Below are 16,426 nucleotides of genomic sequence, written 5' to 3'. Positions count from 1 at the left end.
ACAAGCCACACTCACATGTGATAGTGAGGACAATTCCATGATTACTCACCTCCTTTAGATCCCCATTGCCACTGAGTTATCGCTAACTAGACGGCGTTAACATCTCTGTGTAACTGGTCTCATGTTAACTCAAGTTGTCTAGGGAAAAAAGACACAAAAAGACATCTGTTTAAAATATTATTTTGACCTTCAATCACCCTTTTTCGATTATTATGGCCCTTTTGCACTATGGTCCCAGCTTGTCTTGACTCTCCTCGGCACGGCACAGTTTAGGATGGTTTTCCACTACAAAATAGTATCTTCTCAACGTAGGCGGGGTCATCACAACGCACCTACGCAAAACTGCTGTGACATCTTCTGATACACACACACACACACATAAACAATGGTGGACATGTCTGTGACTTTTAGTCACAGACAAAAGAGAAGATCCCAGAAAAGGGGGCGAGACGGAAAACTGGAAAAGTTTGGGAAGCCATGCAATAGTATGAAGCCGAAGATGAGACGTTACAAGACGCTAAGAGACGACAAATGAGGGTAAGCTAATGGTTGCTATCACTAGCTAACTAGCTCCTATACACACAAGTGTACAGCGTTAGAATGACTGCAAGTGATCTCTATTTTTTGTCTTCTACTATTAAAATAAAACATGCCATCTGTGTGTTTCAGACGGCTCACAACAGGAACATTGGTGGGGGGACTACTGTCTATTCCAGGGGTCTCAAAGTGGGGGCTGGAAGTGACGTAATCGGCACGTCAGCTCTTAGACCCGCAGCTCCCCCTCTGGAAAGGCGGATACACTGCTAGCAATTATCAAAACATTGAGCAACGCCGTAATCCCTTACGCATTTGATCCGGAGTCTGACCCAGAGTCAGAAGACACTGACAAGTGAAAGACTGCTGCAGGACGCCTGAAGCTTGGATAACGTTGTGGTTACCGAGATGATAAACACACATGCAAATGAAACGTGAGCTTAGCCTGTAGCTTAACATGTAGTTTAGCCTGTAGCCGAACGACAGAACAAGCACACAAAGACAGTTTTACGGTTTGTAAATATTGTAATATACTTATTGTTGGCACTGATCCTTCCTTTAGGTGAAGTTTGGTGCTGTGTCCTGCTTTATATTGCTCGAAGTTTATGTAACAATCCTCCGTGAAGTGGCTGCCGCATACATGGCGGTGTTTGGGGAATGTCGCAGGCATATTCCCATCAAATATGAAAGATATCCACTGAGCTTTTCTTTGCTCATTGGCGGGGAGCTTGTGGAGTGTCTGGTATGGTTTATTATTGTTTATCACAAACACTCGCTTCAACATGTTCTCAACCGATACGCTCAGCAGCTACAACGAGAGTAGTTCTTCTTCTTCTACGCTTGAAAGTACGTCACCGGATGTGCCTGAACTCTAAACGGGATGTGCCTGCTGTTTACAGGAGTGGTGAAATTCCAGTGACGTAACTAGTCAACAGAAGTGCCTAGCTGCTTCGTAGAGTTCAGGAAAACAATCAAAACCCTGCGCTCTCAGCAGTGGCTCAACTGATTGTTATGGACTTGTAGGGCTTCATATACGAGGTAATGACGCCGATACACACCCAAACGCACTTCCGGGCTATGGCCTCTTTAAGACAAGTGCAGTCAAATTTGCAAGCTGCAACACAACTGACATAAATACATAAATCTACAGAAGTAATTATATCACTATTCCATTATGTCAAATATTCACAATCACAAAATCATGACAGGAATCTGATAACCAGAATAAAAAAGTACAAACTGTTTTAGAAATTGCCTAAATGAGATGGATGCTCTGGTCTATTCCCCTAATACACTACCACTGTAACCTAGCAACAGTAATACAGCTGGACACAGTACACAGCAACTACAACCGAGCTGAAGCCTCTTCCATTTAAACATGTTTAACACTGACAGCAGTCAGAACAGTGTTTTTTAACAGTTGCATCTGGATTCATGTCACATTATGAAAGACATCAACCAGTGTGTGTGTGTGTGTGTGTGTTTGTCCTTATATTGTTACCCTGCGTTTAATCCAGAGTGAGTTGAGCAGTATTTGTGGTTGTCAAGGAAACTTCCGGCCTTATAGGTCATCACTATTGTAACTTACACATGTTTAACTTCAGATGACCAGATCAACAGTCCAACAACTAATCAATCAGTTCCCAGGAAACTCTTTAGTCTGGATTTTGACTGAAAAGACCAGACTGAGACCGGGATTTGTGGATTAGCCAATTATCTGACAATGACAGGAAAACTCACAGATGGTCTGCGCCAGTGTGGACATGCAGAGACAATTAAACGTTCTTCATTTCCATGTGATCAATTAAAAAAGAGCTGCAACAGTTTAGTGAACTGGCCAAGCTGAAAATGTCATGGTTTTCTTTCCAATCAAAGCGTTACCACCTGGATTTTTATCACCATCCATTTTGTATTTATTTGTCTTTCACGCACATGTTCTCCTATGTTCTGTCAGTGCCACTGCTAGTAAACTCTCAACCGCAGACGGGCTTCACCTCCACTGAATCACGTGATGTAAATGCTTGTAAATGTGTTGAGAGAGAAGGCAGCAAGGCAGCAAGGAAACCCAGAGAGGAAAAAAGGAACGTTTATATTTGTTATGCAGCTCATGAAATAAAATGCAGAAGAAGCGCTGTCACTTAGAGATGAGATTGCGTGTCGTTGTGAATCGAGATGGCCGATTTTGAACAATTTACCGTGCAGCCCTACTGTGGAGGGAAGCATCACACCTTAGTGCACAGCCTTAGAAGAAGAAGAAGAATGAATGATTCCTTTTTCAAGTATTGGTTCATCCCTTGTTACAAATACACCTGATACACAGGTCAATCCATTAGATTATATAAATGGTTTCCTTTACTTATTCAATAACTTAAATCTGCCTGACTCTGCAAAGGTGAAACATCCATTTTCTAACGCTTTATCGTCCACATGAGGCTCTCAGGGGCGCTTACACAGGGGTACACCCTGGACCAGGGTTATAATAGTTTGGGATTCTTTATTAGTTTTAGTTTTAGTTTTTAATTTGTTTAGTTTTTATTACTTTCAGTGTTAGTTTCAGTTTTTTGTAATATGGAGTATTTGGTGCAAGATTCAAAAAGGTGACAATAATAATAAGCATTGTGTCTCAAATACAAGCGTTTCAAAATAAATACACTATAGGTCAGGAGAGGTGGGACTGACCTACTTTCTCACAGTTAGCTCTTTTTTTGTACTGTAGTTTTTATTTTTATTTCAGTTAATGAAAATGTTTATTTTTTCAATTTCAGTTTTTGTGATTTCGTTGCTTTTCATGAACGAAAATAACCATGCCAGTGGACAGGTCGCCAGTCCATCGTAGCATCTCACATGTGGAGACGAACAACCGTTCCCTCTCACAGTGTCCACTCTACCTAATCCCTAATTGTGCATGTTTTTGGACTGTGGAAAGCCGGACTACCTGGAGAACATGCAGAACTGGAAGGCCCTCAGCTGAACCAGTAAAAATGAAAAGGAGCATATATATCTGATTATTCATTTAATCACTTCTCTTCTATTCTCCAGTGTTCAGTGTATACATACATACTGTTTACAACCGAGCAATTTCTAGCTCCTCTGTTTCAGATTAATGTGTTAACAGTCTCAGATTTGTCCTACAGCTAATGATGGGAAATGACACCCGGGGGAACTTTTCCATTTTATTTTTATTTTTTATTTTTTCATCCTGGTGGAAACCTAATGAAGTTGTTGCCTGGAAACAGGCTCATGAGAAACAAGCTTGTGCACATTGGCAGGTTGAATGGCAGATGCAGGTTCAGCTTCTGTGAGCCTCTACACTGTGATCCTGTGACCCTGTGACCCTGTGACCCTGTGACCCTGCATGTCAAACAGCTGACTGTTAGCACACACACATGCAGCAGTTCTCCCCCTTAGACTGGATGTAAAAAGGGCCATTTCTAGAATCAGCAGTCCTTATCGCTGTCTTTGTACTTCCTGTTCTCTGCCACGGCTGTGCACTGAATGTCTAACCCTCAGATGCCAAATGAACAATAAAAAAATGTTGTCAAGAAAAAGATCAAAAAAAGATCATCTCCAGATGATGGTCACAGGTGAATGTGGGTTTTTCTTTCAGGGCCCCTCAGCGTTATGGTATTACATGCTTCCTGAAGAAATCAGGCTCACAGATTAATGTTGCATAAATGCTGAGTTATTGCCTTCTTCTGGATTTAATTGTCAATCCTTGTTTGTATTATTGTTGGATTACTTCTTCTTTGGTGTTGTCCTTGCTTGGTTCTTAATTCTGTGGAATAAAATAAAGCCTTGGCATTTAGATTATGTGTTGTTATTTTTTTAGATTAAGTTTAGATATACAGTTTGAAACCAGAAGTTTACATACACTATATAAAAAGACACATATGTTGTTGTTTTTTTCTCACTGTCTGACATGAAATCAGACAATCACTTTTCCTGTTTTAGGTCCGTTAGGATTACCACAATTATTTCTATTTGCTAAATGCCAGAATAATGAGAGAAGGATTATTTAGACAATTTTGTATTACTTTCTTCAAAGTCAGAAGTTTACATACACTAAGATTATTATGCCTTTAAACAATTTGGGAAAGCCCAAATGAACATGTCATGTCTTTGGACGCTTCTGATAGGTTTATTGACAACATTTGAGTTCATTAGAGACACACCTGTGGATGTATTTTAAGGCACACCTGAAACACACTGCTTCTTTGTGTAATATTATGGGAAAGTCAAAATAAATCAGCCAAGATATCAGGAAGAGAATTGTGGACTTGCACACGTCTGGTTCATTCTCTTCCTGATTCTCACTGTATAGTGAATGTATAGATTGCAGGCTTTGATTTGTTCGGTCGACCGCCGCTTCACACACAAAACATCTATTTTCAGGGAAGCTTTCATAATGCTCCATAAGGGGTCAAATAAATAAATAAAAAATAAAAAAATGTCGTTTAATTAGAGAGTTCTCACTGCTGTTGCACAAACCTGCAGACAATGTTTATCCCCAAAGACAATAAAAAAAGAGGCATGAGAGGAGATTTGTAGTCAGCATAAAACCACAATAAGAAAACAGAAGACATACAGTATATGTACCATTACTTTTACATTTCTAAAGCCCTGAACAGGATCCAATACATCATGAACTCCGCTGCCTGCACATCACCCCCCATTCTCATCGACCTCACGCGTCACCTACAAAATCCTGCTCCTTACGTATGAATCACTCATCACGCCTCACTACCTGTCAGACCTCTTTCACCCACAAACACAGTCGTAGATGGGTCGGCTCTCCATCCCTCACACCCACCTCTGCTTGTTTTCAGACGGGCCTACAACTAATAACCACTGCCTTGCCACTGTTGTGTTATACTTAGTGTTTTTTTTTCTTTTTGTATTAAATTGGACAGGTCAGCAAACCTCTCACAGCACCTACATTCTGAGCCAGTGACCATTCAAACTCAAGTCAATTTAGAGGCTCCAATGAACAGAACCCCAATCTGCATCAGACTAAGAAAACACATGCACAAACAAGAAGAGCGTGTAAAGGGATTTCAACCACTGAGCTCTGAACATGTGAAGAAGAAGTGTGGTTTTGTGGGCAGTAGAGCTAAAACAATTAATCGATTAATCGATTATAAACTATTTTGATAATTGATTCATTGGTTTATTGTTTTTTTCATGATTAAAACAAGATTTCTGATTGTTTAAGCTTCTTAAATGTGAATATTTCCTTCATTTTCGTGCTCTGGAGAACAAAGAAATCATTAAAAGTGAATCATTTTGGTTTGTGAACAAAATAAGACATTTGAGAGCATCGTCATTTCCAGGTTTGACGAAGACTGATAAACATTTTTTAAGGTTTTCTGATATTTTATGGACCAAACGATGAATCGATTAAATAATCGACCAAGTCATCGATTATGAAAATAATCGTTAGTTGCAGCTCTAGTGCAAACCAATGTCAATGTGTGTAACCAGCTCCTCCAGTGGACAAATTTAGCAACTTTTTTTAATCGTTCAAATTTGGCAAGGTGGTTCCTGACACCTGGGGGAAAAGTCAGAAGAGATATTTTGCATTGCTCTTCACACACATTAACACTCGGGGTCTTTGATCAGCTCCATGCTGTCATTATTCACAGCCATATGCCAGTCATGCACATCTCACATCCAAACTTAGACAACACATCACTCCACAGGAGTCAGGCAGCAGCTCATGTGGAGACGCTTCATTCTGAATGGTGTCAGAGCAAAGCTGGCCTTCTCTCATCCTCCACAAACAGGAGCCAGGAGACTTTAAACTCAATGTTCAGTATTTAAACAGATCTAGTGTACATTGTGGGGGAACTGTACGAGTCTGAAATCATCCACAAAGCCTCCCGTCAATCCAACATATCCTCTGAGAAACATTAGCATGCACTGTGCTGAAACAGCAACATCTTTCAACTCTGTCAGCTCCTCTGACTGCTGAGGAGTTTAGCATTTTCAGTGTGCGCCGTTACACAAAAGCAGCCTCAACATAAAGAAGCATAGCAAAAAAGTCTTGCCAACATTTGCTTTGGGGTTGATTTTTCTTTGAGAGTCAACTTGCAAAACGACTCATAGAGAAGGAAAAACAGGCCAAGAGCCAAGAGTCCCCCAGACTAAGATCTCCCTGTGGAGAAGCAGTCTCTAATGTACGTTATAACATTTAAGAATTTGTAATCATTTTAAGGTGTAAAACCAAACAAGGTTGGGCAGCAGATTGGACATTAAAACCCTGCTACAAATACTCTGTGTATTTGTAACCCTCTATATGAATACATAGAGCAGGGATAGTCAATTATGATTTAAGGAGGAGATCATCATGTTTAAGATGCATTATAATTTAGTTATACATTATTTAGTACATACATTACAATGAATGTATATATATTGAAGTAAAACTCAATGACATGTCGGTTCCGGCTCTGGGTCCAGACTGGACAGAGTCTGGGTCTGGGTCTGACCTGTGAAATGGAGCATAGGTCAAGGTCAAATTTATTTTTGGATTTATTCAGGATTTGAATCATATCAGATTTTGAGTAACAGTTCAGATCTCATCAGCAAAAATGGAAAAGAAAACTGCGGGAAACTCTTCTTCCATCTATTCTATAAAATGACAGTAAATAACTCAGTTTAACATTCAATATGCAAGTGAAGTTGACTAACAATCAGTTCAATCTCATATTCTTATATACCATGAAAACAGAATGAACTATTTAAAAATTTAGAATGAAATAAAATGATTTACAACAGGAAAAATGAGAAGACAGAGAGTAAAGTGACCTGAGCTCACAACTCATTACACTGAATAATTAATATATATAAAGTTTAACAATTGTTAAAGCTATGTTTCTCAATCATTGAAAAGAACAGTATTTTTACCTGTGATATATATATACAGTATATGTATACACACACACACACACACGTATAAACACTCAGCCCAATTAATTGCCAGCCAACCCCCCCCCCCCCCTGCAAAATTAATGTTTATATCCTAAACAATATTATATTGTCATCAAAAGTATTTATTTTTTATCTTTTAATGCCTCTAGGAATAGAATTTAATATTTTTTAATGCCATTTAAGACCTAAATTTTAGCAAAATTTATTTAATGACTTTTAATGCTTTTTAATGACCTGCGGAAACCCTGTATGTTGTTTCATGTGCCAAATAAAACCTCATCATAATAAATTGCTTAAAACACAACTGACCATACTGTGTCTTAGTGTATTAGTGCACATTATAAAAAGTAATGTTGTGCAGATCATAAATTCACTGGGAAAAGCAGCCGCATCCCGTCTCTGGATTGGTGTCTTAAATGAGATGGCGAAATAAATGTGTGACACATTGTCACACACTCACTCACTCACTGTGCTTTCTCAACCTCACACATCACTCACACAGATAAATAACACTACACACTGCACACTGCAATAGTCACACTTTTACATACTGTGACCATTTAATTAGGTACATTTGAACAATCTAACACAACAAACTGGAATAAGATGATTTCTATAATCAGTAAGTGGTTTGAGGACCAAACAGACCAACATGTATCCTTTATTAAAAACAACAACAAATCAATTGAGGTGTTGGTTACTTAGTAGTTACTTACTAGTTCAATTATGGGTTTTTTCACAAGACAACACAATGCTGTCCAGCTATACACAACCATTAACTAGGACAAACCTGGTATCTGTCACTTTTGAGTAGTTCATTCATTCATTCATTGTTTTTTTCCTCCATATGAAGGTGGTGAGGGAGCTGGAGCCAATCAGTCCATCACAGGGCAAACACACAGAGACCCTCGGCTGGGATTTGAACCTGTGACCTTCTTGCTGCCAGGCAGTAATGCTAGCCACTATGTTGCCGTGTGGCCCACTATTAGGTAGTTGTCACTGATATATCTTGTGTTAATTTTCCGGATATGTTAAATTATTATTATTATTATTTTTTTAATTTGATGCTGTAAAGCAGGGATAGTCAACTATGATTTAAGGAGGTCCAGATAGAGAAAATGTCCTCATGTACAGGTCTCCAGCATCATCATGTTTAAGATGCATTATAATTTAGTAATGCATTACAATTCATTTATATGTATATATATATATATATATATGTATATTGAAGTGGCAGTATCATTGTATCAATATCTGCACTGTGTGAGTTCAACGACTCTGAAAGCTGTAGTTCAATGCCATTTCGACAATATTTATTGTCCCGCCCTACTCTGCCTGTGATTGGCTGACTAGTACTGGCCAATCAGAGATAGGCAGGATGTCCTGTAGAAAAGGTAGAAACACTGTCAGAAAAGAGCCGCTGGTCAAAATGTAATCTCCGCCAAAACTGATTACAACTCAATGACATGTCAGTTCTGGCTCAGGGTCCGGACAAGACAGAGTCTGGGTCTGGACCCGGACCACAGTCTGCCCATTGATGACCTAAAGGCTGAAATGTCACTCCACAGTCACTCCTGTGCAGACTATGCATCTTTATAGTGAGCACAAAATCTTAACAGATCACACCTCGTCCTGCCAAGTACGAAGGACAAGTCTGTGATACTCGGCCTGTAGTTATTATTATTTGTATTCTTATTTATTTATTGTTTTATGATTATGTTTTATGATTATGTGGTGTGGACCGGACCGGACAGGGGGACGGGGAGTGAACAGACAAGGGGAGGGAAAGACAGGGAGTGAGCGGGAGGGAGGGAGAGAGAGAGAGAGGTGGACAGTGTATGTATAGGTGAGCAACATTAAACAGTTAAACAGACAGAACATACTTGAAAAAAAACAAATCCTAAACAACATTAGACTGACTGTTGGGGATCAGCTCATTCAAGATGGAGTCACATGTATTTTGGATGGAGAACACATGGCCCCTTGCTCGAAGACAAAGAGTGTCATAAAACTCAGTCAATAAAGACCCCTTATCTTCCACACATCAGTGGGAAACCCACCTCAGTGGTCACTTTGTGACATGTGACCCCATGTAACAGGCAATACAAAAGCCAGGTTTCCCCTCCTTCTTTCTCTTCTCTTCTCCATCTCACCGGAGGACACATGCTCCTCTGCTCTCCCCTGCCCTTCTGGTGATCTTCGAGCAGGCCCGCACACAGCAGCCTGCTATCCTCCCATCAGAGGCAGCGATACCAGAGCCTGCCTAAGGATCAACCAAGGATCCAGAGCCAGGTTAGCTCCAAGTAGCTAACTTTGTAAGGAGGAACCTGAGCCACAGACAACAGAAACACAGTCAACCATCTACTGTTCCTGGACCAACAGACAGCACCTCAAAAGGACACTTTTGCATCTTTTAAGGACTTGGTAACGTAACTGGGCCTAGCATAGCATCACACTACTTGGCTAAGCATAGATGAAATGTTGTACTGAGCTTACTTGCTCACATAAAGTGTTGTTGTAATGTCTAGATTTAGGTTAATATGACGTTAGTGATGTCCATGCTTCTTAGCTTTCAGCTCTAGATGTGCATGCTTCTAACCTCTCATCTAACCTGACATCTCACTTTACAAAAGTAGTTAACAAAGAAACACAGCAGCCATGCGGTCAAGAAGCCATCTTTGATTCCGCCATCTTGATTTGTAGTTTCTTTGTCAACCGCCATCTTGATTTGTAGTCTACCTCTGTCTGACTTGACCATTTGACCTGTACACACACAGACTCCCTCTTTCTCTCTCTTTCACACACACACACTGTATATAGTTACATTTAGTAGATATTCTTGTTTAAATCTTTGATGCCTTTTTAATAAATGTTTTATAAAATATACAGTCTGGTCTGATTAATGTTGCACAAGTGTGTATATTGCCAACCTCTTCCCTGTAGAACTCCAATCGTTCAATTCACCTAACTATTGATGTAGTATTGTGATTTATCAATTATTAAGTTAAGTATTAATCCTAATCCAAATTGGTAGTCGTTAATTTATGAGACTATTTTTGGAGGTTATGAATTAATGGTTTATTCAGAACCGATTGTTCTCCTCTGTTTAAGAGGAGTGGTGCCCCAATTTAACTTTGACTCTGACTTTTTATAAGAAATTAATTATTCCATAATTAATTAATTATTAATATTCTAAATTCATAACCAATCACGCTCCTAATCCCAACACTGACATTCATTTGTATAACAAGAACAGTTTCTATAGTAATAGTAAATTACATTAAGAGAGGCTTATAGCAGCTGTATCAGTTCAAATGTATCTTGCAGTGGGATGTGTTTGTGTGTGTGTGTTCATATCTGTGTATATGTGTATATGTGCAGGGATTGTCATTAGATATGGTTGGGATCTGAGTTGGGGACCTTGCCAGTGCCCGGCCAACCCCCAGCAGCGGGTCGATAAGGATCCAGGTGTCTAGGGCGCCCAGCAGTCGCACAGGGTAGGAGAGAGGATGCCTAAGGATTAACCAAGGATCCAGAGCCAAGTTAGCTCTAACTAGCTAACTTTGTAAGGAGGAACCTGAGCAACATGGTGACACCAGAGACAGTAAATGGATGACCATGTTTCTAGTGTCTGTTCCTCAGGTTCCAGTAACATGGTCAACCATCTACGTAGCTGGTCACATAACTGGGCCTAGCATAGCATCACAGAAATTGGCAAAGCATAGACTGTTTGTCCTTGTAAAGTATTGTATTAAGGTTACTCGGTTAGGGATGTCCATGCTTCTTAGATTTCAGTTCTAGATGTGCATAGTAGTGCTAACATCTCATCTAACCTGGCACCTCATCCTACAAAAGTGGCCTTAACAAGGAAACACAGCAACCATGCAGGCAAGAAGCGGCCATCTTTGCCAACCTCTTACCTCGTACAACTGCAATTCAATTCAGCTGATTGATGTGGCATTGTGAATTATCAATTAAAGATGACACAGGCCGGAAGCTCCAATTAACGCTGCTTTTGTTTGTGTATCTGCATCATTACCTCGTTTATGAAATCCTAAAGTTTCAGAACAAACAGTTCAGCCACTGCTGTGAAAATAGGGTTATTGTTATTGTTTTTCTGGGCTCTGCAAAACGGAAAGGCACTTCCATTATCAGCAAACCTCACCACCGTAGCTCATCCTGGTGTGGGCACTAGTCCGGGCACATCCGGTTGCGTACATTCAACGACAGAAGAAGAAGAAGAACTACTCTCGTTGTAGCTGCTGAGATGCAGAGCATCCATCGTGCCAGAGGGGGAGCTGTGTATCTGTGAGCTGACGTGCTAATTAGGTCACTTCCAGGTACCTGGCCAATCACAGGACAGTGGGAAAGCTCTCGTTCGCTGGCCAATCACAACACAGTCCACATTCTGGGGGTGTGGTTTTGGTCTGAAACAGCACGGCTGACAAGAGCGTCAGTGTGGAGATATTTTGATCGGCTCGTTTGCAGCAACTAGGAGGTTTTTGACCATGAAAACAAGTTAATATATGTAAGTAGACCTCCATAACTAACATATATGTGCGATACGAGCAGACAAGAGCTGATGGTCGGAATCTGAGCACAGGAGCCATCATGCGCGGACGCGTTGTAATAGCAAGTGCCACTGTTACACGCGTCTCATGGCCATTTTGGGTTAAGAAGTGGGTGGAGCGTCACTGTAACAACCACCCCATCAAAGACCCCTCTTCCATTTCTTTCCCCCCTCCTTCTTGTTTACATTCCCAGCTTCCTGTTTCCCACGCTGTCACTAGCTGAAAGGTACACACCCACTCACACACACTCTTATATTCAAAGTGCTGTTCTCTTTGTCTTTTGTGCTTGTTTGATTGTGACAAGGGTATTTGCAAAAAGCCAGTTTAAGATTTTACACCATCAACCCCAAATTTAAAATGTACATATTTGATCTGAAACATTGTGAAGTGACGGTACTTTCAGGGTTAACCCTAACCTAACCCTAATCCCGATATTGCATGAACATGCAAACTCCATGTGGAAAGGCCCTCGTTCCAACCGGGGCTTGAACCATGGTCTTCCTACTGCAGAGGCAAGAGTGCTAACCACTACACCGACCACGTAGCCAATAACTAATAAAAAAAGCCCCATTGTACGGTGCCTCACTTGATACAGGGTAATGAACCCCCTACAGTGCGTTTTTTATGGGTTACTGTCATTTACTGTAACTTACTAACTATCCAAATTGGGCTGGGCGATATGGCTGAAAAACATATCACTATATAACTACTTCATATCGATCGATATCCATAATTATCGAAACATTTTCATGACCTATCAAAAAAGAGGACTAAAAAAATATATTTTAAAGGGGACATATTATGCAAAATCAACTTTTTAACCATTTTAATACTTAGATTTGGGACTCTGGAGGCCCTACCAGTCGCCAAAGTGTGGAAAAAGAATACTCAGTCATGTTTTCGTGGTCCCCTTTGTGTAAGTATAGGCGATAAAACACGCCATGTTGAATTCCCTCCGCTTATGACGGCAGCATGCGCATTTCACCGCGAATGTTACCGCCCCACCAGTAAGTTTACTTCGAGAGCTCCACCTTAGCTCCACCTTGTCCCTGCGAGAGTGCAGGCGAGGGAGGAAGAGCGGTATTATGTTAACGTGGAGGGACAAGTGTACTGTTGGTGGCTGCACAGTGGAGCACAGTGTTTTACACAAACTTCCAGCCTCAGAGGATTTTATATATGAAGCTAATGTGCCGGATAAAGTCAGCAAACGTGTGTTTGTGTGTTCGCACCACTTCACATCAGACTGTGGCCAGCGGTCGCCGTATTTAGTCAGCGAACGTATTTCACCGACGTACAAACACGCACATTTTTAAGAAAAGGTCACATAGAGCTCATAACTGACCATTCTGACACGTCACATACAGCGGCAGTTTATGCAGCGGTGGCGATCAGCGGTGCTGTCCCTAAGTATCCGTGTGTCGGAGGTCTCTTTCTGTGACGGCACTCTCTGGCGATCAGCGGTGGCGATCAGCGGTGGCGAGGTCTCCGGAGCACAGTCACCGGTCTGATGCAGTCACATACAGCGGCAGATTATTCAGCTCGCAGCGCGCTGCTGGCGATCAGCGGTGGCGATCAGTGGTGCTATCCCTAAGTGTTTTTAACAGTGTTTTTTAAATGTAGGATGTCTCTTCCTGTGACGGCACTCTCATTGTTTTCCGCGCACGCTGCCATGTTGATATTGTCAGAGAACTAGTGGAGGGAGGGGGAGAGGTATGGAGCTGAGGGAACATGATCTGAGCGAGTGAGCGCTGTAAAGAGGACAAATCAGAAATCCCCTGGAAGAAGTGGGTGTGTGTTTGCCTGTGTCTCATTTGCATATAAAGGGACAACGCACAAAACAGAGCGTTCTGAAAGGGTGGGTTTAGCAGAGTTATTGAACTGCTATGATGCTTCATCCTTATGGTATTTTGACCAAAGCATGTCACTGACATGTTCATTAGGACACCAGGGAACTAGGGCTGTCATAGTTAACGCGTTAATCCCGATGCAATTAATTAAAAAAATTAACGCGTTAATTTTTTTTGATCGCGTTTAATCGTCCTCTTAATTGTCCTCTACTAGACTGTAGTGTGGGACCTCCAGGCCAGGTGGCGGTAAGGCACCTTCAAGTTGTTTGCCACCCGCAGAGACGAAGAAGAAGAATGAGAGCAATACTTCTTCTATTCAAACCGTGGTCATGGAAATAAATACCCCCGAGCTTCTGAATGGTTCGTTTCACTTTAAAAAACTTCAAGATGGCTCAGTCGACAAAACAAAAGTAATATGCGCCTTGTGTCCGACAGAATTTCACTATCTCCGAAGTACTAGCAGTCTGAGCTACCACCTACTAGCAAAACAAACCGGCAGTGCAGTCCAGGCTAATAGCAAGCAGCAGATTCATCAGAGTTCTATGGTTGAGTGTGTGAGTCGTCGTCGAACACTGGATGAAGCTAAGTTAACTACAGCGGTAGCAGCACTGTCCACTGAAAATGTTACCAGACTGGTCTGCCTTAGCAATTGCCTTAATAAATAGGAGAAAAGTTAGCACTAAGAGTTCAGAGTTCTGAGTTCTCATTCATTTAACTGTCATTAGGCCCATTTTATGTGCTGTGTTTTTGAAATAGACATGTCAAGTGGGTCTACAATGCACTTTTTTATTTGAAAGAAGAAATTTAAAGATAAAAGACATTTTTTCTTTGTGTTTATTTGATTCTAACTATATTTTTAATATATCGATTAATCGCGAGTTAACTATGGAAAAAATGCGATTAATCGCGATTAAAAAAATTAATCGTTTGACAGCCCTACAGGGAACTATTTTAATTGGGGAAATAGGGTATAATATGTCCCCTTTAACTTTCTAAACTCATAAACTTTCCTCCACTGTCACAAAACAACACTGTTTTTTTCACTAAAACGTTGTGCAAATGTCAGTTAATAAAAATAAAAAATGACACGTTTCTATTCAAGGTATCAAAGTTACTTCAACAAGAGATCTGGTGGTTATTGTGTCACAGAGGTGAAGGAGAAGAAAACGTCCAGCTACATCCAGAACTACAGGTCCACTGTTTCTGTGAAGCTGCAGAGTGTCGACTCTCTACTGAAGACCAAAGACACTTATGTCCACTCTCTACTGAAAACCAAAGACACTTGTGTCCACTCTCTACTGAAGACCAAACACACTTGTGTCCACTCTCTACTGAAGACCAAAGACACTTGTGTCCACTGTCTACTGAATACCAAAGACACTTGTGTCCACTCACTACTGAAGACCAGACAATTGTGTCCACTGTCAACTGAAGACCAGACAATTGTGTCCACTGTCAACTGAATACCAAAGACACTTGTGTCCACTCTCTACTGAATACCATAGACACTTGTGTCCACTCTCTACTGAAGACCAAAGACACTTGTGTCCACGGTCTACTGCAGACCAAAGACACTTGTGTCCACTCTCTACTGAAGACCAAAGACACTTGTTTCCACGGTCTACTGAAGACCAAAGACACTTGTGTCCACTGTCTACTGAAGACTAAAGACACTTATGTCCACGGTCTACTGAAGACCAAACAAACTTGTGTCCCGGGTCTACTGAAGACCAAAGACACTTATGTCCACTCTCTACTGAAGACCAAAGACACTTATGTCCACTCTCTACTGAAGACCAAAGACACTTTTGTCCACTATCTACTGAAGACCAAAGACACTTGTGTCCACGGTCTACTGAAGACCAAAGACACTTATGTCCACTCTCTACTGAAGACCAAAGACACTTTTGTCCACTATCTACTGAAGACCAAAGACACTTGTGTCCACGGTCTACTGAAGACCAAAGACACTTGTGTCCACTAAGGCTGTTGGAATGAATTTTGTGAATCGAGTATAATTTGAATATTAAAAAAAATCAATAATAATTCAATATTAACATAATGTTAATTACTATTCGAATGTGTGTTTTTTGTTTTTTTTAGTACATGTGTTAAAACGTGGTGACACAAGCCCCGCCCTCTTTCCTTTGCCAAAACCACATGTGACAAACAAAATGCTTTGGTCACGCAGAACAATAAAGTTTTCTGAATCGCAACAATCTCATGTTCAGTCAGAAACGCCGGTGATAAAACACCCACGGAGGTCACCACGCCTGACCATCTAAAAAGCCACGTGTGGAAAGTTTTTCGCTTTCCATCAACTTTAAAATTCAAATAAAGGATATCGTCATCTGCACAATTTACAATGTCGAAATGAAATATCCCTCAACACGAGCAACCTGAGGGGACACCTGCCAAAACTGCACCATGGCAAACTGGTACGCTTTATTTGCAAAGACATGAGACTGATTAACATCTTGCAGGGGTCCGTTTTCAAAGACTTCATTCAAGAGTTTGAGCCAAGGTACACTGTTCTTAGCTGCA

At 40.9% G+C, this 16,426-nt stretch overlaps 1 protein-coding gene across 5 annotated transcripts in view; it reads right to left on the bottom strand.

Moving 5' to 3' along the window:
• Positions 1–16,426, bottom strand: part of LOC131466496 (disks large-associated protein 1-like) — a 99,268-nt gene that overhangs the window by 71,745 nt on the left and 11,097 nt on the right. For 4 of the 5 annotated variants that reach the window (XM_058639800.1, XM_058639968.1, XM_058640130.1 and 1 more), the window contains exon 2: positions 50–138. The exons of the other annotated variant lie outside the window; for it this stretch is intronic. The gene's annotated coding sequence lies outside the window, so the exon portion shown is untranslated. The remainder of the gene's footprint in view (positions 1–49; positions 139–16,426) is intronic. 5 annotated transcript variants of the gene reach the window in all.

This window comes from Solea solea, chromosome 1, assembly GCF_958295425.1.
Source record: "Solea solea chromosome 1, fSolSol10.1, whole genome shotgun sequence".
Classification (NCBI taxonomy): domain Eukaryota; kingdom Metazoa; phylum Chordata; class Actinopteri; order Pleuronectiformes; family Soleidae; genus Solea; species Solea solea.
The sequence above is the reverse complement of the archived record's forward strand: the minus strand, read 5'-3'. Positions and strand labels throughout refer to the sequence as shown.